Source organism: Pseudorca crassidens, chromosome X, assembly GCF_039906515.1.
Source record: "Pseudorca crassidens isolate mPseCra1 chromosome X, mPseCra1.hap1, whole genome shotgun sequence".
Lineage (NCBI taxonomy): Eukaryota > Metazoa > Chordata > Mammalia > Artiodactyla > Delphinidae > Pseudorca > Pseudorca crassidens.
The window spans coordinates 50,156,135-50,179,269 of record NC_090317.1 but is presented as its reverse complement, the minus strand read 5'-3'; the positions used below and the strand labels follow the sequence as shown (position 1 = coordinate 50,179,269).

Genomic DNA, 23,135 nt, shown 5'->3' with positions numbered 1-23,135 from the left:
TCAAAAGCATTACATATGAGGTCATTAAGACCCCATGAAAAATCTGCAAACATTCTTACTTATTGGGCTGAAAGAGTGTTGTCCACCTGCTGCAAACGCTTTCATATAAATCCAAATATTACTAAATTTCTTGAAATAAAAATAAATTAAGGGAGCTTTCTGAGTAAGTTGGAGGAGAGTAAGCTAAAGTAAAATTGAAAAACAAAGAGAAATGAAAACTAGTTATGTAGCTCTTATATTATGAATACTATCATAACCCAAGGTAACATATGCCATTATATATAAATTGTAATAACCATTGCTACGATGGAGAAGAGACTGCAGAATAAAATAAAACCCATCTAAATACAGGCTACATATATATGGCACCAAATATTCTAAATTTCATTATAGGTAATGAAGTAAACAGTAATGTAGGGATTCACTATATGCTTCGAGAATTTAATTTGCAGTTTTTCAGTTTAATTCAACAATGACTAGGTATTGAGTATCATTAAGATAAAGAAGATTTGAGCTAGATATTGTGATGGACACTACTAAGAATGAATAAATTAGTCTCTGCTTTCAAAGATCTCTTAGAATTAGACTGGGTTAAGTTGAAATATAAGACATGCACATAAATAATTACATTACTAAACAAACCAGGATAAACAGCCAAGAATAGCTACGAACTACTTTTGCAAATTAGTAAATAAATAAAATGTGTTGAAAGTCTATATATTAAAATGTATTTTTGAGTTGGTCAGTTATTGCTGCATAATAAGCAACCATGAAAATCTTACTGGCATTTATTTATTTCACATGGTTGTGAATCAGTTAGGGACTAGCTAATCTAGTATAGTACAGGCTATTCAGCTTTATGGGAATTGGCTGGGATTTCTTAAACATCTTTCAGTTGACTAATGGTTATCTACCCTAGGCTAAGCCTAGCTGTGGCAGCTTAGCTGAGGCAGCTTCTCTCTATATGTCTTTCATCCTCCTCCTGGGTCTAGCAGGGTAACTAGGTATGTTCTTCTCATGGCAGTTCTATGAGAACAAAGAGAGCAAGCCTAACTCTGGAAACACGAATCAAGTCCCTCTCTCTATCACATTTCCTAAAATCACATGGGCCAAAGCATGTCACAGCCAAGCCCAGAATGACAGTAGGAAGGCACTGCACAGTTCATGGCAAACGATGTGATTATATAATCTTATCACTGGTGATAGAAGAAAGATTTAGAATAATACAATCTACCACAAATATAAAGTTTTAAAACCAAGTTGTATAGGTGAAGGCACTGGCAGGCATATCATTGGAACAGAACTTACAGGCCAGATTAAGACATGGGAGTATCAATTTAATTTATGATAAAGGGCATTATTCAAAACCAAAGTGGGTAAAGTGCAGGTTACTAAACAATAAACAAAAGGTGTTGGGAACTTTAGCTCACAGTTTATAAAGAAATCAGGCTAGATCCTTACCCACATACAATACATCCAAATAAATTCCACATGGCTTAAAAAATGAAATATGAAAAATGCAATCATAGCATCTAGAAGAAAATGTAGGTAAAAATGAAATCAATCTTGAAAAGGGAAGGACCTTCTAATTCTCAAAGGAAAAGAAATCAATAGATTTCAAAACATAAATAAAATGAACACTAATAGCAACAAAATTAAAGGGCAAACAGAAAATAGACAAAAGCTCATAATCTTTACACATTGAGCTTTTTAAAAAAAGTTCATAATAAACTACTAACACTCAAACTAAAAATGGACAAAAAAACAATAACAAAAAGCAATTCATGAGTGACATGAGGGAAGTTGGTGGAGTAGGATATTTCAGGAATTCATCCTTCCACGGAAATAACAAATGAACTGTCAGGAACTATCTAAAGCAACTATTTTGGAACTCTGAATTGAATATAACACTTGCAGCATCCAGGGGAGAGCTTGATGAAAGCTTGATGAAGAGGATGGTAAATTTCAGTCAATTTTGGCTGTTATAGTTACTAGCTACTATCCTCCATCCACCAACCCCATGGCAGGCAGCTATGTAGACTATATCCCATGTTTCTGATACAACTTGCTAGAGTCAGATGGACAGTAAACATTTGTTCCCCAGGGATACATATTTTGCAATTTGATTGCTGATTGCTGCTTTTTATCACTGAGGGACTGGCATAGAGATCAGTCACTGTTTCAACACCAAAGGGCTAACGTGCCTTCCTAGCCACAAGGGGATTTAAAGACACAAGACTCCTCTTCCACCCTATTGAGAGCCAGATATTTAAGGAAATCTTGTCAGGTCACTGGCTGATTGCAGGGAAAAAAAAAAAAGTGAAAGAGAAACTTCAGTGGCCACCCACAACAAGGATACACAATTTACAAAACTAGTTCATCAAATCATCAAAGGATGGTTCCAGCCCTCAAACAGCAAAAAAACAACAATCAGGGAGGAATGAGAGAATTAGATTTCCAGAGTTACCACAACATAATACTCAGAATGTTCAAATCTCAACAAAAATTTACAAAGCATACACAGGAATTTTAAAGAATAGCCTATTCACAGGGAAAAAATAATTTGACAGAAACTATCACCCAGGAAGTCCAGACATTGGAAATATTAGTCAAAGAAGTTAAATCAACTATATTAAATATATTTGATAAGGGAAACCATGAAAAAAGAACTAAAGGAAATCAGGAACACAAATGTCTGAACAAACTAAGACATTAGGAGCAGAGTATCTTTTTTTTTTTTTTTTTTTGGTGGTACGCAGGCCTCTCACTGTTGTGGCCTCTCCCATTGTGGAGCACAGGCTCCGGACGCGCAGGCTCAGCGGCCATGGCTCACGGGCCCAGCTGCTTCACGGCATGTGGGATCTTCCCAGACTGGGGCACAAACCCATGTCCCCTGCATTGGCAGGCAGATTCTCAACCACTGCGCCACCAGGGAAGCCCACAGAGTATCTTTATAGTATTGAAATTAAGTTGGTATTATTTGAACTAGAATGCTCTAAATTTAAGATGTAAATTGTAATCCCCTAAGTAACCAATAAGAAAATAATTTAAAAACATACAAAAAAGGAAAAAAGAAAGAGATCAAAATGGTACAATATGAAAAGTAAATTTTATAAGGTCAGTAACGGAGGAAGTGAAGAACAAAAATATATGACATGCAGAAAAAAATAGCTAAATTGCAGAAATAAATCCTTCTTTAATACATTTAAATGTATTAAATTCTCCTATTAAAACACAGAGATTGGCAGATTGGATTAGAAGGATAGAAAATAATATTCCATTCAAATAGTAACCAAAAGAGAGCTGTTCAGACAAAATAGACATTAAGTCAGAAAAGATTACAAAACAAAAGAACAGGTCAATACAACAAGATATCTAAAAATTATAAACATGCACAACCTAACAAAGAAGCTCCAAAATATATGAAGAAAAATTGACAGAATTGAAGGGGAAAATAGAAAATTCTACAATTGTTTGAAATTTTAATACCCCACTTTCAATAATGGATAGAACAACCATATATAAAATCAATAAGGATATAGAAAACTTTAACTACACCATTAGCCAATTAGAACTAACAGAGAGAGACCATTTCACCCAATAACAGCAGATACACATTTTCCTTAAGTTTACATGAAAAATTCTCCAGGGTAGACAATACTTAGGCCACATAAATTTAAAATGTTTGATGTCTTAATAAATGTCTTAATAAATTTAAAATGTTTGAAATCATACAAAGTATCTTTTCTGATAACAATGCAAAGAAACTAGAAATCAACAGCAGAAAGAAACAAAAATATCCACAAATATGTGGAAATTAAACAACACACTTATAAACAACCAGTGAGTAAAAAAAGAAATCATAAAGGAAATTAGAAAATACCTTGAGACAAATGAAAATGAAAACAGAACATATCAAAACTTATAAGCTGCAGTGAAAGCAGTACTATAAGAGAAATCTATAGTTTTAAATGCATACATTAAAAAAAGAAGAAAGAGTTCAAATCAAGGACCTAACTATGCATCTTAAAGAACTAGAAAAAGACCAAACTAAACCCAAAGGTAGCAGAAGGAAAGAAATAATAAAGGTTAAGTGGAGATAAATAAAATAGAGAATAGAAAAACAATAAAATATTCAACAAAACCAAAGGTGGTTCTTTGAAAAGACTAACAAAACTAACAAAACTTTAGCTACATTTAGTATGAAAAAACAAGAAAACTGAAATTACTAAAAGCATAAATGAAAATGGGGATATTACTAACAAAACTACAAAAATAAAATGGTTATGAGAGAATACTATGAACAATTGTATACCAACAATAGATAACCTTGATGGAATGGAACAATTCCTAGAAACACACAAACTATGAAAACTGACTCAAGAACAAATAGAGGGACTTCCCTGGAGGTCCAGTGGTTAAGACTCCGGGCTTCCATTGCAGGGGGCATGGGTTCGATCCTTGGTCGGGGAACTAATATCCCGTATGCCACAAGGCACGTCCAAAAAAAATTAAAATAAATAAATTAATTAAGTAAGTAACACAGTACTTTAAAAAAAGAAAAAATAGAAACTCTGACTAGACCTATAACAAATAAGGAGTTTGAATCCATAATCAAAAACCTCTAATACAGAAAAGCCTAGGACCAGACGACCTCACTGTTGAATTCTATGAAAGCTTTAAAAAGGATATAACACCAATTTTTCTCAAATTCTTCCAAAAAATTGAAGAGAAGGGAACACTTCCTAATTCAATCCATGGGGACAACATTATCCTGATAACAAAATCAGACACAGTACAAGAAAAGAAAACCATAGACGAATATCCCACGTGAATATTGATGTAATACTTCTCAACTAAATATTAGCAAATCAATTAAGCAGCATGTTAAAAGGATTATATATCATGATAAAATGAGAATTATTGCTGAAATGCAAGGATAATTCAATATACAAAAATACTACATTAAGAGAATTAAAGAAAAGAATCACATGATTATCTCAATTGATGCAAAGAAAGCATTTGACAGAATACAACACCTATTTGTGATTAAAAAAATACTCAATAAACTAGGAATATAACTTCCTCAGCATAATAAAGGACACATATGAAAAACACAAAGCTATCACCATAATACTCAAAGCTGAAAGAAAACAAGCTTTTCCTCTGACATCACAAGCAAGACAAAGATCTTTCGCCACTTCTATTCAACATAGTAATGGAATTTCCAGCCAAGAAAAGAAATAAAAGACATTCAAATTGGAAAGGAAAAAGTAAAATTCTCTGTTTATAGATAACATGATCTTATATGTAGAAAATCCCTAAAGATTACACACACACACACAAAGTTAGAACTAATAAATTTAGCAAAGTTACAAAGTTACAAAGATACAAAATCAAAAGACAAATACAAGTTGTATTTCTTATACTAACAATGAAAAATCTGTAAAGGAAATTTTAAAAATTATTTATAATAGGATCAGTAGGAATAAAATATTTCTGAATAAATTTAAACAAAGAGGTGAAAGAGTTTTTCATTGAAAATTACAAAATATTGCTGAAAGAAATTAAAAATGACCCAAATAAAAAGAAAGACAACCTGGGGGTGGTGGCCAAGATGGCTGAGCAGGAAGGCCTGAGCTCAATTCCTCCCACAGGTAGACCAAAATTATAGCTATTAACAGAGCAACTATCTATGAAAACGACCAGCAAAAAGATTTTCTGCAACTAAAGATATAAAGAAGGAATCATAGTGAGACGAGTAAAAATGATGGAGATGCAGTATGGTCAAGACCCACACCCCGAGGTAGGCAACTCACAAATGGGAGAATAATCACAACTGCAGAGTTTCTCCCCCAAAAGTGAGGAATCTGAGCCCTATATTGGGCTCTCCAGCCCAGGGGTCCTGCACTGGGAAGATGAGCCCCCAGAATGTCTGGCTTTGAAGGCCAGAGGGACATGAAGACAAGAGAGTCAGAGGGCTATAGGAAACAAAGAGTCCACTCTTAGAATGGCAAGAAAATCTCACACTCTCTGAGTTGCAGTGTAGAGGCAGTAATTTGAAAGGAGCCTAGTCAGACCCACTTGCTGATCTTGTAGAGCCTCCTAGAGAGGCAGAAGGCAACTGGGAAACCCCTGTGGACACAGACACTTCTACTACTAGAGCAGCCATTTGGGGGGGTTTGTTCTACCAGGAGGACACTGGTGCTGGCAAGCACCATACTGGATTCCTCCCTCTAGCATATTAGCACCAGGGCTTACCTGCCCAACAGCGGCCAGCAACAGTACCAAGGTGCCTGGGCCCAAGTAGGCAGCTGCCTGGGGACCTGGCCCCACCTACCTGTGGGCCAGCACCAGGCTTGAGACCCCCACCAGCCCAGCAGCCAGTGAGGTGTTGTGACCCAGCCTTGCCCACCAGTGTGTCAGCATAATCCCCAAACCCCAAGCCCTGCAGCCAGCCACCCCCAGAACCCAGTCCCATAAAACAGGGTGCCAGAACCAGCTCTGAGCCTTGGCCCATGGGCCATGCAGCCAGCTACATGGGGAACCAGTTCCACCCTCCAGTGGTTGGGCGCCAACTCCAAGTCCCCCTGAGCTACACAAACAGCCATCCAACAAGTCTACCATGCCTTCTAGTGGGCCTGCAGCCACTGCATGAGGCAAAATCTTGCAGCCAACCAGGCCAGGGCCAGTCCTGCCTACCAGCATGCCCACATTAGTCAGCCCCACCACAACAGAAGGGCACACACAACCCACATAGGGAGAACCCCTAGAATACAAAATTCTGGTGACCAGAGGGGAACATGCTTCTAGGCCTCATAGGACGTCTCCTACTTAGGACCACTTCTCCAAGATTGGGAAATGGATCCTACCTATCACATAGAAATAAACACAGAGAATTGGGCAAAATGAGGAGACAGAAGAAAATGTTCCAAAGAAAGGAATAAGACATAATATCAGAAAAAGAACTAAGAGTGGAGATAAGAAACCTAACATGCACATGGACTGGAATAATTAATATTGTTAAAATGACCATACTACCCAAGGCAATCTACAGATTCAGTGCAATCCCTATCCAAATAACAATACCAAGGGCATTTTTCACAGTACTAGAACAACAAATAATTCTAAAATGTGTATGGAAACACAAATGACTCTGAATAGCCAAAATAACCTTGAGAAAGAAGAACAAAACTGAAGGTATCATGTTAACTGATTTCAAACTATACAACAAAGCTATAGTAATCAAAACAGTTATGGTACTGGCACAAAAACAGACACATAGACCAATGAAACAGAAGAGAGAGCCCAGAAACAATCCACACTTATGAGGCCTGTTAATCTAAGACAAACGAGGCAAGAATACAGAATAGGGAAATGACAGCCTCTTCAATAAATGGTGTTGGGAAAACTGAACAGCTACATGCAAAAGAATCAAACTGGTCTACTTGCTCAGACCATATACAAAAATGAAATGGATTAAAGACCTATATGTAAGACCCCAAACCATAAAACTCCTAGAAGAACATAGGCAGTAAGTTCTTTAACATCAGTCTTAGCAATATTTTTTCCAATATGTTTCCCCAGGCAAGGAAAAGGAAAATAAACAAATGGAACTTCATCAAAGTAAAAAGCTTCTACAGAGAAAAGGAAACCATCCACCAAACAAAAAGAGAACCTACTGAATGGAAGGAGATATTTGTAAACAATATATCTCTGATAAGGGGTTAATACCCAAAATATAAAAAGAACTCACAACTCAACATCAAAAAAACAAACAACCACAATCGGGTTGAAAAATGGGAAGAGTAAACGAATAGATAGTTTTCCAAAGAAGACATGCAGATGGCTAACAGGCACATGAAAAAATGCTCAACATCACTAAACATCAGACAAATGCAAATCAAAACCATGTAAACTACCTCACACTTGTTAGAATGACTATCATCAAAAAGACAACAAATGACAAATGATGGTGAGGATGTGGAGAAAAGAAAGCTTTGTGCACTGTTGGTGGCAATGTAAATTAGTGCAGCCACTATGGAAAACAGTAGGTTTCTTAAAAAAATCAAAAATAGAACTACCGTATGATCCAGCAATTCCGCTTCTGGGTATTTTTTCAAAAAAAAAACCCAAAAACAATAATACAGAAAGTTACATGAACCTCATGTTCATTGCAGAATTATTTACAATAGCCAAGATATGGAAGCAACCTAAGTGTTCATTGATAGATGAATGGATAATGTAGACATGGTACAGACACACACACACACACACACACACACACACACACACACAATGGAAGCCATAAAAAGAATGAAATCTAGCCATTTGCAACAACATGGATGGACCTACAGGGTATCATGTTAAGTGAAATAAGTCAGAGAAAGACAAATACTGGATGATTTCACTTATATGTGGAATCTAAAAACCAAAACAAACAAACAAACAAACATAATAAAACAGAAACAGACTCATAGATACAGAGAACGAACTGGTGATTTTCAAAGGGGAAGTTGGTGAAGGCACAAGTGAAATAGGTGAGGGAGATTAAGAGGTACAAACTTGCAGTTATAAAATAAATAATTCATGCAGGAAAAAAGATAACTCATGTTCACAAATTGGAAGACTTAATATTATTAAGATGAAATTCTTCTCAAAGTGATCTACAGAGCAGACCATTGTAAAGTGAGCAGCATTCTAAAGTAGACAAATCCCCTACTTTTTCAAAGTGAAAAATCAAACCACCAGAGAAAAATGGATGACTATGTTTCAATCACATATCAGCTATATATTCTTTTGAATTGCAGTTGCAGAGATGGGTTCCTATCTGTAGATTAGGATGGTCCTTCTACAGGCTATTGCTGTATTCCTTGTGTCTGGCTAAGGGACTACTTAGAATCACCTTCTGCACAGAGATTAGGAGAGTTACATCATTCTGATTTGACTTTATATTAACTTCTGTTGGGAAGTAGGGACATGGACCTCCTAACTATACTGACAACATAAATGATCTTTTCTCTTTCATTCCCCATATCCATTCTTATATTTGTCAATGCTTAGACCAATCATCTACATAATTGACTCAGTACCCTCCTTCCTTTTAATCAGCTTGTTGTAGTCTTGAGTGTAAACACTGACTATTCCATTTTCTAGTTGCTCATCCTAATAAAGTCTGAGATATGAAAGTAATCTGTACAGCTAAAGATGGCAAAGGGGGCCTCCAGTGAAGATGGTGGAGTAGATTCATGTTATTATAGCTTTGATAGGAAAATACAGAAAATCAAAAAGATATGGCTAAGCTCGACAAAGGGATCAATCATGCACCAGAAACAGAACTGAAATGTAATCAAGTGAGCAAAGCTGAAGTCACAGCACTTCAAGGCTCCAAGCCTGAAAGCAAGCACTGGTTTCCAGGAGTCAGAATAGTGAAGAGTGAGACTAAAATTGCTCTACTCATTATAAAGGACTGACAATGAGAAATACAAAATCTTTGGAAATGACCAATAGAAATACTAATTGGCAAATCTTGTGGGATACCGCTAAAATGGTATTTGGGACAAATTTATAGGAGTAAATGCATTTGTTAAAATAAAAAAAGTTGTAAAAAGGAAGCTATAAAATTAACAGAATATACCTATAGAAAAATGTAACAGAAGGAAGTAATGGAATAGAAAACAAATAGTACTGAGAATTAACAAAACCAAAATCTGGTTCCCTTAAAAAAATAAAAAGACTGGTAAGAGTTTCACAAAACTAATAAAGAGGGACAGAAGTCATGCATTAAAAAAAATTAGAAACCAAAAAGGGAATATAACTGCAGAGAAAACAGAGCTAAATAATCATAAGAATATATTATAAACAATATTATACCAATAAATTTAAAACCTTCAACAAAATGAATAATTGCTTAGAAAGTATAAATGACCAAAACTGACTGATAAAAACAGAAAGCCTGAATAAATCAATAACCATTAAATAAATTATATCAATAATAAAAAAATCACCAGGCAAAAAAATGACACTAGCCCCTAGTGATTTTAACAGGTGACTTTTATCAAAAATTCAAGGGAACAAGAATCTCTATTTTATGTGAAATATTCAGAGAACAGAGAAGTAAAGAAAACCCTAAGCCACCACTCATTAGTAAAGTTGTATGGCAAAGGGAAGACATACACTACCATTGAGAATGTAAATAACTGCATGTACAAGTCTCCAACTTACGATGGTTCAACTTATGAGTTTTGACTTTAAGATAGTGCAAAAGTGATACGCATTCAGTAGGAACTGTACTTTGAATTTTGATCTTTTCCCAGGCTAGTGATATGCAGTGCAATACTCTTGTGATGCTGGGTGGCAGCAGCTCCCAGTCAGCCCGGAGATCACAAGGGGAAACAACCGATACATTTACAGCCATTCTGAACCCATACAACCATTCCGTTTTTCACTTTCAGTATATTATTCAACAAATTATATGAGATATTCAATACTTTATTATAAAATAGGCTTTGCATTAGACGATTTTGCCCAAATGTAGGCTAATGTAAGTGTTCTGAGCACTTTTAAGGTAGGCAAGGCTAAGCTATGATGTTTGGTAGGTTAGGTGTATTAAGTGTATATTCAACTTATGATATGTTCAACTAATGATGGATTTATCAGGATGTAACCCTATCATAATACGAGGAAGATCTGTACATTATTTGGATGGCAACTTGGCAACATCTAGCAAATCTGATGATAGATATACCCTTTGATCCAACAATATCAGTACTAGGTATAAAACTAGAGAAACACCTCACACGTTTGTAAAATATATCCCTACAATACTTTTTTCTTTTTCCTGTAGAGCTGTTAGAAATACCTAAAAAATCAAAAGAATCTAAAATCCATCAACAAGAGAACAAAGTGTGGAATATTCAAACAATGGAACATAGTAATTAAAATGCAAGAAGTAGAGCTACTTGTATCAGTATGGATTTAAGCTCAAAAACATAAGTTTGAGCAACAAAATTAGGTTGCAGAATGATAGAATGATACTATTTATATGCAATTTATACACAATTTTAAAACATGCAAATAAATCTTATAAATTGGTATAGATACATGCATATGTATGAAAGTATATAAAATGAAGGCTGTTGGTCACCTCGAGGGAATAAGTGAAAGTAATAGGAACAGGAAAAACATCTCTCATATTTTACTTCTTTTACAAAATATCTGGATAAAATACCAAAAAATGGTAAGGCTTAGTGGTAAGCACAAAAATATTGATTTAGTTGTCATCTATTCCTTTCTAACAGCTAGATACATCTCAGAACTTTTAAAAAAGAGGGGAAAACACACAAGAATCATTGATATGGACTGTATGTAAGTCAAAGCATGGCGCTTGACAATTAGATATACTGGGTATATTTGATGAATGAGTGAATGAATGAATGAACTAACCTATAAAACTCAGCCATATAAATTAAAATTATTCCTCTTATCTTACCTTTATCACCCACAGGTCTTAACTTTATGTCTTCCATCTTGCATAAACAATATCTTTAGGAGGCACTCTAATTGAAGAAATCTGGAAACAGAAGTAAGAAAGAAAAATGAATCCTTTGCCATTTCGCACTGAGTAACTGGCATCTCTACCACAGCACCCTTCCTTTGGAATAGTGATTTCTTTTTTTTTAATTTCCTACTGGGTTGTTCCATAGATTCCTCTGATTCTGATTCAAACACAAGTATTATTGTCTGAAACACGTTCTAAACCTCTCTCCTGAAGTGTGAGAACAAAATTGGATGTTCTTTATTAAAGGACATTAATGCATCACAGGAAAGAAAATTAACTCATACAACAATGACCTATTTCTCTTTTGTCAATAAATTCTGTCATCTTATTTATTACTGCACTGCTAAAGAGCTGCAAGTTTAAAAAAAGATATAATTATCATACTTCAATGCTGATTCGTTTCTCAAGATGACAAAAAAAAAGAGGGCTTCAAAATGGCTGCTATAACTGTAAATAAATCGAAAATATTCTTCTAAAGATGTTGAAAACCATACCTCATAACAAATGTTATTGTCTTGCAAAGGTAGTCTTAAAACAATAGATCACAGATATTCAGAGATAAAAAAGGAACATAAAAAGTCTAAATCTCTTTGTGTATGTGTGTGTAATATATCTGCTTTTCTTTCTCTTTCCAGTTTGACAATCTTTTTTTCTTTTTCATTGAAGTGTAGATGATTTACAATGTTGTGTTAATTTCAGGTGTACAGCCAAGTGATTCAGTTATACGTGCATATATATCTATTTCTTTTTGGATTCTTTTCTCTTATAGGTTATTACAAAACACTGACTATAGTTCCCTATGCTATACGTCAGTCCTTCTTGGTGATCTATTTATATACAGTAGTGTGTATATGTTAATCCCAAATGCCTAATTTATTCCTCCCTGCCCTTCCCCTTTGGCAACCATAAGTTTGTTTTCTATATCTGTGGATCTATTTCTGTTTTGTGTATAAGTTCATTAGTATCCTTTTTTTACATTCTACATATAAGTGATATATGATATTTGTCTTTGTCTGGCATACTTCACTTAGTATGATAATCTCTAAGTCCATCCATGTTGCTGCAAATGGCATTATTTCAATCTTTTCTTTTAAATTTTCATTGGGGTATAGTTGATTTACAATGTTGTGTTAGTTTCAGGTGTATAGCAAAGTGAATCAGTTATACATATACATATATCCACTCTTTTTTAGATTCTTTTCCCATATAGTCATTACAGAGTATTGAGTAGAGTTCCCTGTGCTATACAGCAGGTTCTTATTAGTTATCTATTTTATATGTAGTAGTGTGTATATGTCAATCCCAATATCCCAATTTATCCCACCCCTCCCCTTTCCCCCCAGTAACCATAAGTTTGTTTTCTACATCTGTGACTCTATTTCTGTCATTCTTTTTTATGTTAATCAAAGCTAAATACCTTCTTTTCCAAAGATAATATGGGGCCCAGTGAAGGAAAGTGACTTGCCTTAAATCATCCATCCATTTAGTGGCAAAGTCTGGATCAGAATATTAGCCTCCTGATCCCTGGTTTAGTGCACTTTTCACAAATGTCTTATTCATAGTTATAACCATTTATTATTAGTTTTGAAAATTCAATGAGTGAAGAGGGCAGCCAGCAAGTATGCACTGTTGGAAGTACAGCACTGCATTTCAGACATTTAACTTCAATATAATCTGGGACTCAATTCAATTCATGCAGCACACAGAATAGAGTTTGGGCATCAATTTAAACTAAAGTAACCAGCTAGCTCCCAGAATAGTAGAAACAAACCTGGGCAATTTTCCAGGCCTTTCATCAAAGAAAAAGTTCATTGAGGCTTCAGGGAAGAATGGAAATTTTGACTCACTTCATAACTTCAGAAATCTAACCCATGGTTCATTTGGTTGTATCTTCTCTCTATTTCTTTACTGTAGCAAATTTACTTTAAGAATGTAAAGGACCTTTTACTGGTCTCAAGCCTAGAAACACAGACACACACACATGCACACACAAACACACATACACAGAGAGTTGTCATATCAATTGTCTGATCTTATGCTTGTAAGGATTAAGGAGATATATCTAAATAGTCATAGTACTAGAAAGCTATTTTTTATTGGCCTTTGCTTAGTGTGATAAGTGTATTATCATGCAAGGGCACAATTATTATATCCAAAAAGAGGTGATGGGGTGAATGTGAATCTTCACGGCAATAGCATTTGCCTAAGATAAAATGTGGAGAGGAAAAGTAATGGCTATCCCTTAACATCAGTGCATCAGAGCCTGGGTGGCTTTGTCTGACACTGAGATGAAATGAGCCAGCGAGTCATACAGTTATATCAATACAGGAGCTTTTGATTACGGAAAACCAAGTAAGGCTCAGTGACCAAAACAGCAGCCACCTGCAGCCTATGGGGTCTAGGCACACGTCTAATGTAGAAATCCAAGAATCTTTCAAAAAAAAACTTCTCTAAAAATCTAGGAATCTCTACAGACTAAAAACAAACAAACAAACAAACAAAATAGGAATATGGAAATTTAAGATTATTTTATAAAATCCTCCATTTACATGCTCATTGATCGCACACTCCTGGCTACAGGAATGCACTACTCAGTCTACCCTCTGAGTGACATCAACCTAGGGTGCCAAGAGGTGCTTTAGTGAGTATAAATAATGACTTATTGGAAAGAGACTGAGTATGAGATTTTATACTAAGGTTTCCTCAATATGATGAGATTTTTTCTAGGTCCAAAATAAATGTGAAATTAATTGGGAACTTCAAAAATTTAGAGAGTGTTTCACCAATGAAAGAATTATGAGGGCCTAAGTAAAGGTAAAATAGAAGCTGTGAAACTGAAATCTAGCAAACTGAGGTACATTTTTCAAAAGAAAATCCTCTGGTGCACATAAGTGCACAGAAATAAGGCACTTTCATGTTCAACTTTTAAATAGATGACCATGTCACAAGCAATCTGAGCCAAGACCCAGCCAGACATATCACATGTGGTAAGAAGCCTATAAGATGCAGTTAACTGTTTTACAGTGAATACTTCACTCTGAGATTATCAGTGCTTCTTTGTATGTTTCAATATCATCATGCAATCACAAGGTCAAAGGAAACTCATTGATATATAACGGCATTGCTGAATAAATGTTTTGGCTGAATTTTTTTGGCAAGATATACAGGTGTGAAGGAAAAAAGAGCAAAAACAAAACTAACAGACTATTTAATTGATGCCTGTTCATCAAACCTGTACTTTCATCCATTCTCAGTTAACACAAAGGGATACATTACTACTTACATGCTTTTTAAAATCCCATCACTTTCAATAACTCACACTTGTTACTGCTTTGAGGAGCTTTTACCATTATTCACTCTCAACAAGAACTAGAACACTGTCCTAGATTTTCTTATCGATTATATGACTAACCAAAAACTGGGTATTAGAGTTCAGTGTAGAAGATATTCTGGTTAATCAAACTTCCCCATATATGTTGTGTAATTACTGGCTGTAGGCCCCATCTGTCAGTAATGGAACCGTCATAACTGATGAGGTTACAGGTATTGTTTTTCTTCTGAAATGGCAAACTATCTTTAAAGTACCTGTCCACTAGATTTAACAACATGGTGCACACAGCAAATACATTATTTCAGCATCGGGCTTGTATAAGAACCCCTTAGAGGTTTTAAGAACTCTATTAAGGACTGGCAAGTAAATCTTTGGTTAAACCAGACATAAGAAAGGTAGGTAAAGCCATTCTCTTTAAGAGGACTATTTGGTGTAGAACTGTGTGTGTAGTAATATAGTTATAACAAAGGTATTTTGTGTTCCCGACATTACTATTAACAAGCAACTCAAAGATGTGAATTGCTCCACATCTTTTCTAGGTAGGTGAAGATCTAGCACACAGGAATAATTTTTATTTCTCCTTTAGCTGGTCATCCCCCAACCAATTTCTTTAATAATGACTCCCAAACTTCCATTTTATTCTATATTTGCATAAAAATAAATCAGATACGAAGCTTAAAAAATAGGTCAGTGCAGTTCCCCTAAAAACTGTACTTTTATATGAATGGTGAAACCAGTGTTTCCAGATCTCCTGATCTTCCTCAAGTAAAACAGAGGTTCACAACATGGGGATCCAGGGTAGGCTTCAGGAGGGCCATGTTTTCCTAGAAATTGTATGCAAAGTTGTGAGTATGTGTGTGTTTGCATGTATGCATACATATTTGCAGTTTTCTCAATAGTAGATTCATATATTTCATCAAGTTCCCAAAAAGATACATGAGGCCAAAAAAAAAAAAAAAGTGAAGAAGTATAAATAGTTCAGAGACCCAGCTGAGAACATGGTATGGTTTCCATATGGTTGTCACTTAGAACACATGCAGTTAAAAAGTTAAGGGCATGTGCTATAGAGTCAGAAAAACCTAGTACCAGGCCCTGCTTCACCACAATGTGATATTGGGCAAGTTACTTAGTCTCTCTGAGCCATAGCTTCCTATACTTAGTATACAAATAATAATTGTACCTAACACATAAGTTGCTCTGAGGATTAAATGAGATAAAGTACACATAGTCCTATGGGCTGCACACGTTAAGTGTTGAATAAACAGTTGGTATGACTGGGGAGGCTTTAAAACAATATCACTGAGAAACATTCATATGTCTAAACTTTTCATAGTGGACATATTGTCATAAATTCAAATATCAAAATCAAAACTGCCAAACTTCTCCTTGGTTAATCAGGGTCTTCTTCCCAGATTCTTCCTACACCTTTCATAAAGTCAGACTTAAATGAAGAATCAGATCTGATATAAGCCATATCTGAAATATATACATTTTCATTATGGATGATTCATTTGACAGAAAAACAACAATATACTGTGGTTTGTACATAAGTTATGCATATACATGGTTTCAAAAGTTCAAAGAATTACATCATTACCTGTCCAATGAATCTTTTCTTTGCCCAGTTTTCTTTTAGATTATTAGACTTTTACTTTCTATTTTTTAATTAAGGTCTCCATCTATCAGGGATAGCAATCTCCTAAAAGTATTACAAATATTTTCTCAGTTGGTTTTCTTTTGACATTGTTCATGGTTTTTATTTTACTTTATTTTTGGAGGATATGAGTTTTGTTTACCTAGAAAAGTCAGTAAAAATTTCATTTATGACATCTGTAGTTCCTCTCTCACCTAAAGATTTTTTTGAAAACCACTAAACTTCCTTCTAATAGTACTATAATTTATTTCTTGACATTTATATCATCATTCCATCTTGAATTAATTTTGTATATGTGTGTGAGATAAGGATATATATTTATTTTTCTCCACATGGATAACAAATTATGCCAACACCATTATTTTGGAGAACCATCATTTCCATACAAAATTAAAAGACAATATTTGTCAAATATTAAGTTCCAATATACTCACGTTTGTTTCTGGATTTGATGATGCCCTCCAGTTTCTATTGTTAAAGAAAACCAGAGCCTGACAGTGGTTAAAGCAGTAAAAATAGATTTTATTCAAGACTATTGCAATAAGGGAAAAGAAACCTCAGTATAGAACTAGGTTCAGTTCCAAATACACAAAGGGCAAGTGAGGATTTATAGGAAGGAGCAGGTTGTGGGGTGGGAGGGGGCTTGATGGATACAAAATTACTAAGATGAGACATCAAGGATCGGGGAATTCTCGCTATACTGACCTAATAGGATATTTGGTGAAGGCAGCCCAGGGTGAAGAGATATCACCTTGGTTATGGTGGGAAATGAGGAAGTTGGTCAGCTATCAAGGGTGGCGGACTCTCTCTAAACTGACTTAGCAGGATTCTTTCTAAAACTGGGCAATGCAGGCCCAATGAGGAGGGACACTAAAGCCCAAATTCAAGCCCTCATTGAGAAGAGGGCTTAGAGGAGCCTGACTAAAGTTTGGTCAAGGAGAGCATCAAGGTAGACAGATAATATCTATCTATCATCTATCCATCTATTCTGATGGTTTTATTAATATCCAACAAAGCTAATCCCCATGAAGCATTCTTATTTTCATAGGTTTCTTAAATATTCTCAGGCACTAATTCTTCCATTTGAACTTAAACAATTCCATCTGATTTCAATTTAAAAAAACATTCAGAATACTGTGTGTGTGTGTGTGTGTGTGTGTGTGTGCGCGTGCACGCACATGTGTGCCTACACGTGTTTTGGTATATTACATTTGTATGGGATATAACTGAAATTTTTAAATATTCTTTTTATACAGAAACACAGTATAGCTTTCCATTTTGGGAGACTTATTTTAAATCCTTCAACAAGAAGTTATAGCTATCTTCACGTAGGTCCTATAGTTTCTTTATTAGATTTAATCTCAGGTATTTCATATTTTTGTAATTATTATGAATATGATATATTTCCATTTGGTTTTCTAACTGCTTATTCCTAGTATAAACGAAAACTATTTATTTTCTGTGGTTACAGTTTATCCTTTTACTCTATAAAATTATCTTGTAAACACTTCTATGTTTTGTAATCTTTTGGATTTTCTAGGCATACAATTGCATGACATGGGACTTCCCTGGTGGCATAATGATTAAGAATCTGCCTGTCAATGCAGGGATCAAGGGTTCAATCCCTGGTCCAGGAAGATCCCACATGCCGCAGAGCAACTGGGCCTGTGCACCACAACTACTGAGCCCATGTGCCGCATCTACTGAAGCCCGCGTGCCTAGAGCCCGTGCCCCGCAACAAGAGAAGCCACCACAGTGAGAAACCTGCACACCACAACTAAGAGTACCCCCGCTCGCCGCAACTAGAGAAAGCCCATGCACAGCAATGAAGACCCAACACAGTCAAAAAATAAATAAAATTTTTTTAAAAATCATTTTAAAAGAACAATTGCATGAAATGCTTATATATGTCTCTTTATTTCCAAAATTTGTATCACTTGTTCACTGTCTCAGTGCATTAGCCAGATCTCCAAAATAATATTTACTACTGCTTAAAATGAGCATTCCTGACTTGATCCTAAATTTAATAGGAATTTAATGATTTTTTAGTATACCTCATTTTACAATAATTCTTCTATGGTTTATGATAAGTAGTTTTACCATGATAATGTGTTTCTAGTCCAAATATACCCAGAGATTGTCTTAGAAATGCTGGTTGAATTTTAGTAAATAGCATTTACACATTTACTGATTTAACTATATGGTCTTTCTCCTTCAGTTTTGGGGGCTAATGAATTATGTTCATAGATTTCCTCATGTTGAAGCATCTTTATTTCCCTAGAATAAATTGTTTGCAATTATGGTGTATTATTCCTTTAATGAACTGATTCAATTTGTTAGTATTTCATTTAGAATCTGGAATTACAAGAATAAGGAACATTGGTCTGTAGAACATTAGAAATAATTCCCATGCCATAGCTCAAATAAAAAAAAATCAGAAACTCTTTGGTGGGGCCTAGGCATGAGCATTTTTCAAAAGCTCTCCAAATAATTATATTGTCCACCCAGCATTGAGAACCACTGACCTACTTTTCTTTTCTTGTGTTTATCAGTTTTGATATTATGGTTATCTGCAAAAAATCAATCAGGGAAATTTTACCTTTTTGAAATAACAGGAATGATTTGTAAAATGGGAGCTTTCTACTTTTGAATTTTTTGTAAAAACGATTTGGACCTGTTGCCTTTTGAAGAGAAATTCAAATTGGTCAATTAATGAAACACCAGATGCCCAGCACCTAGAGAGCCTGGAACCCCCAGTAAGTTACAAACCCTCCTTTTTGGGAGAAGCTATTAAGCCAATGGGAGGTTGGATTGTGGAGTTGCCCTTGCAACTGCCTTTTGGGTAAAAGTGGTCCCCAGGTAGCCCAGCAATCCAAAAAGAGCTCCCTGTGGCATTCTTGGACCACCCACTCGCTACCCAAATGGGATCACACTATGCTGTGGCTTACTATTTTCATTTAATAACATATCTTAGATATCATCCCATATCTGCATAAGCAGATCTAACTCATTTTTCTACTGCTGCTTTATATTACTATACCATAATTTATTTAACTAATTCCCTATTGATGGACATTTAAGTTTTTCAGTTTACTATTACTGCAGATAACACTGCAATAAACATCCCTGTGGGCATATGTGGCACACTTTTACGAGTGTATCATTTAGTTAAAATCTTAATAGTGGAATTGAGAAAGTCAAGTAGTTTTGAATTTTAATAGATATTACAAAATTGCTTTCTAAAAATGCTGTCCCAATTTATACTACTATCATACATAGAGCAACTGCTTCCAATAATAGGTATTATGTTTTTTAATCATGATTTTTATTAATCTTTTCAAATCTGATACATGAGACATGGAATCACATTATTGTTTTACTTTGCATTTCTTTAATTATGAACAAAGTTGAGCATCATTCCATATGTCTCTTCTAAACTTATATTTCCTTTACTGTAAGCAGCCTATTTCTATCCATAGCCAATTTTATTATTTTGTTGTCCATCATTTTGCTTATTGGTATATAGGTGTATCTTGTAAATTAAAAAAATTGCCCTCTATGATATGTATAGCAATTGTTTTCCCAGTTTGATTTTCAGACTTTGTTCACTTTTGCACTACAACGTATTTTAATTTTTTGTATCTTAATTTTTATATAGTCAAATGTATGGCTTTTGGGTTTTATGCCCTAGTCATAAAGGTCTACCAAACTTCAAGATTATAAATACATAAATTCACTCTTTTTTTGTTTTCAGTACTTTCATGATTTATCTTGTGTTTTAAGTATTTGATTCATCTGAAATTTGTTTTGGTGCAAACCAAGAGGTAAGAATCAAAGTTTCTCTCTTTTCCTCTTGTCTCAAAACTATTTATCCTTTCTCTGCTGCTGAGAAATGACAGCTTTAATATATATCAAATTTCCATATATTATTTTGGTCTATTTATGGACTCTTTATTGTAATCCATTTATTTCTTGCCTAGTTCTTCTCCAGTGCCCAGCTGTGTTAATTATTGCAGCTTCAAAATATGTATTAATATGTAGTAGGAATTCTCATGTAGTTTATATCATGTCTACATACACCTACTGAGGAAATTCAATTTTTTAAAAGATTTAATGCAGCAAAACAAGTTTTATTTCTCTGTTTTACAGTACGCCAAATAATTAGCTTAATTTTATAAACTTTTCAACCAACCATTTTGTTTGACATCATATATAATTAACATCCTCAAGTATATTGATCCTTTATACAGTCCGCATATACAATTTATCACTTCTAATATCAACATTAATCTTATTTTATTCTGTTTTACTTCTGGAGAGCTCCTTAAGTGAGTTACAGTCTTACATATGTTGATGTGTAGAGCCAAAATGTTAAGACCTACAATTTCCTTTATATCAGTTACTATAAAGCAATTCTGAATTCCAATTGTCAGGTGTCCTGGAAGGAAAATTAATATCTAGTTATGATGCATAAGTTTGCCTATATATGATATTAAATTTATATAATAATCTTACTTAAATACAAGAGATGTCACTACCTTAAATATTTTCAGTCATCCAAAATGGACCATGTTGAATCACTCATCAAAAATACCAATATTGGGAGAGGTGAAGATGGCAGAAGAGTAAGATGCGGAGATCACCTTCCTCCCCACAGATACATCAGAAATACATCTACACATGGAACAACTCCTACAGAACAAATACTGAACGCTGGCAGAAGACCTCAGACCTCCCAAAAGGCAAGAAACTCCCCAAGTACCTGGGTAGCGCAAAAGAAAAAAGAATAAACAGAGACAAAAGAATAGGGACGGGACCTGCACCAGTGGGAGGGAGCTGTGAAGGAGGAAAGGTTTCCACACACTAGGAAGCCCCTTCGCGGGCGGACACTGTGGGTGGCGGAGGTGGGGAGCTTCGGGGCCGTGGAGGAGAGCGCAGCCACAGGGGTGTGGAGGGCAAAGTGGAGAGATTCCCGCAAAGAGGATCGGTGCCGACCAGCACTCAACAGCCCGAGAGGCTTGTCTGCTCACCTGCTGGGGCGAGAGGGGCTGGGAGCTGAGGCTTGGGCTTCGGTAGGAGTGCAGGGAGAGGACTGGCAGCGTGAACACAGCCTGAAGGGGTTAGTGCACCATGGCTAGCTGGGAGGGAGTCCGGGAAAAAGTCTGGACCTGCTGAAGAGGCAAGACACTTTTTCTTCCCTCTTTGTTTCCTGGTGCGCGAGGAATAGGGAATAAGAGCACTGCTTAAAGGAGCTCCAGAGACAGGCGCGAGCCGCGGCTAACAGCATGGAGCCCAGAGAGGGGCATGAGACGCTAAGGCTGCTGCTGCCGCCACCAAGAAGACTGTGTGCGAGCACAGGTCACTCTCCACACCTCCCTTCTGGGGAGCCTGTGCACTCCACAGCTGCCAGGGTCCCGGGATCCAGGGATAACTTCCCTGGAAGAACGCACGGCGCGCCTCAGGCTGGTGCAACGTCATGACAGCCTCTGCCGCCGCAGGCTCGCTCGACATCCGTACCCCACCCTCCCCCAGGCCTGAGTGAGCCAGAGCCTTCGAATCAGCGGCTCCTTTAACCCCGTCCTGTCTGAGCAAAGAACAGACACCCTCCAATGACCTACACGCAGAGGTGGGGCCAAATCCAAAGCTGAAACCTGGGAGCTGTGCGAACAAAGAAGACAGAGAAATCTCTCCGAGCAGTCTCAGAAGCAGTGGATTAAATCTCCACAATCAACATGAGGTACCCTGCATCTGTGGAATACCTGAATAGAATAGACAACGAATCATCCCAAATTGAGGAGGTGGGTTTTGAGAGCAAGATTTATTATTTTTTCCCCTTTTCCTCTTTTTGTGAGTGTGTACGTGTATGCTTCTGTGAGAGATTTTGTCTGTATAGCTTTGCTTTCACCATTTGTCCTAGGGTTCTATCTGTCCGTTTTTTTTTTTAATTTAAAAAGAATTTTGATTTTAATAACTATTTCTTTATTTTAATAATTTTATTTTATTTTACTTTACTTTATTTTATTTTATTTTATCCTCTTTCTTTCTTTCTACTTTTTCTCCCTTTTATTCTGAGCTGTGTGGATGAAAGGCTCTTGGTGCTCGAACCAGGAGTCAGTGCTGTGCCTCTGAGGTGGGAGAACAAACTTCAGGACACTGGTCCACAAGACACCTCCCAGCTCCACATAATATCAAACGGCGAAAATTTCCCAGAGATCTCCATCTCAACACAAACACACAGCTTCACACAATGACCAGCAAGCTACAGTGCTAGACACCCTATGCCAAACAACTAGCAAGACAGGAACACAAACCCACCCATTAGCAGAGAGGCTTCCTAAAATCATAATAAGTCCAGAAACACCCCAAAGCACACCACCAGACATGGACCTGCCCACCAGAAAGACAAGATCCAGCCTCATCCACCAGAACACAGGCACTAGTCCCCTCCACCAGGAAGCCTACACAACCCACTTAACCAACGTTAGCCACTGGGGACAGACACCAAAAACAATGGGAACTACGAACCTGCAGCCTGCAAAAAGGAGACCCCAAACACATTAAGATAAGCAAAATGAGAAGACAGAAAAACA

General features: G+C 36.1%; 1 long non-coding RNA gene across 1 annotated transcript in view; it reads right to left on the bottom strand.

Annotated features, from left to right (window-relative positions):
- Nucleotides 1-23,135, bottom strand: part of LOC137217354 (uncharacterized) — a 574,439-nt gene that overhangs the window by 69,470 nt on the left and 481,834 nt on the right. Inside the window, exon 5 of the long non-coding RNA XR_010940074.1 lies at nt 11,492-11,572. This is a non-coding gene — a long non-coding RNA (uncharacterized lncRNA). The remainder of the gene's footprint in view (nt 1-11,491; nt 11,573-23,135) is intronic.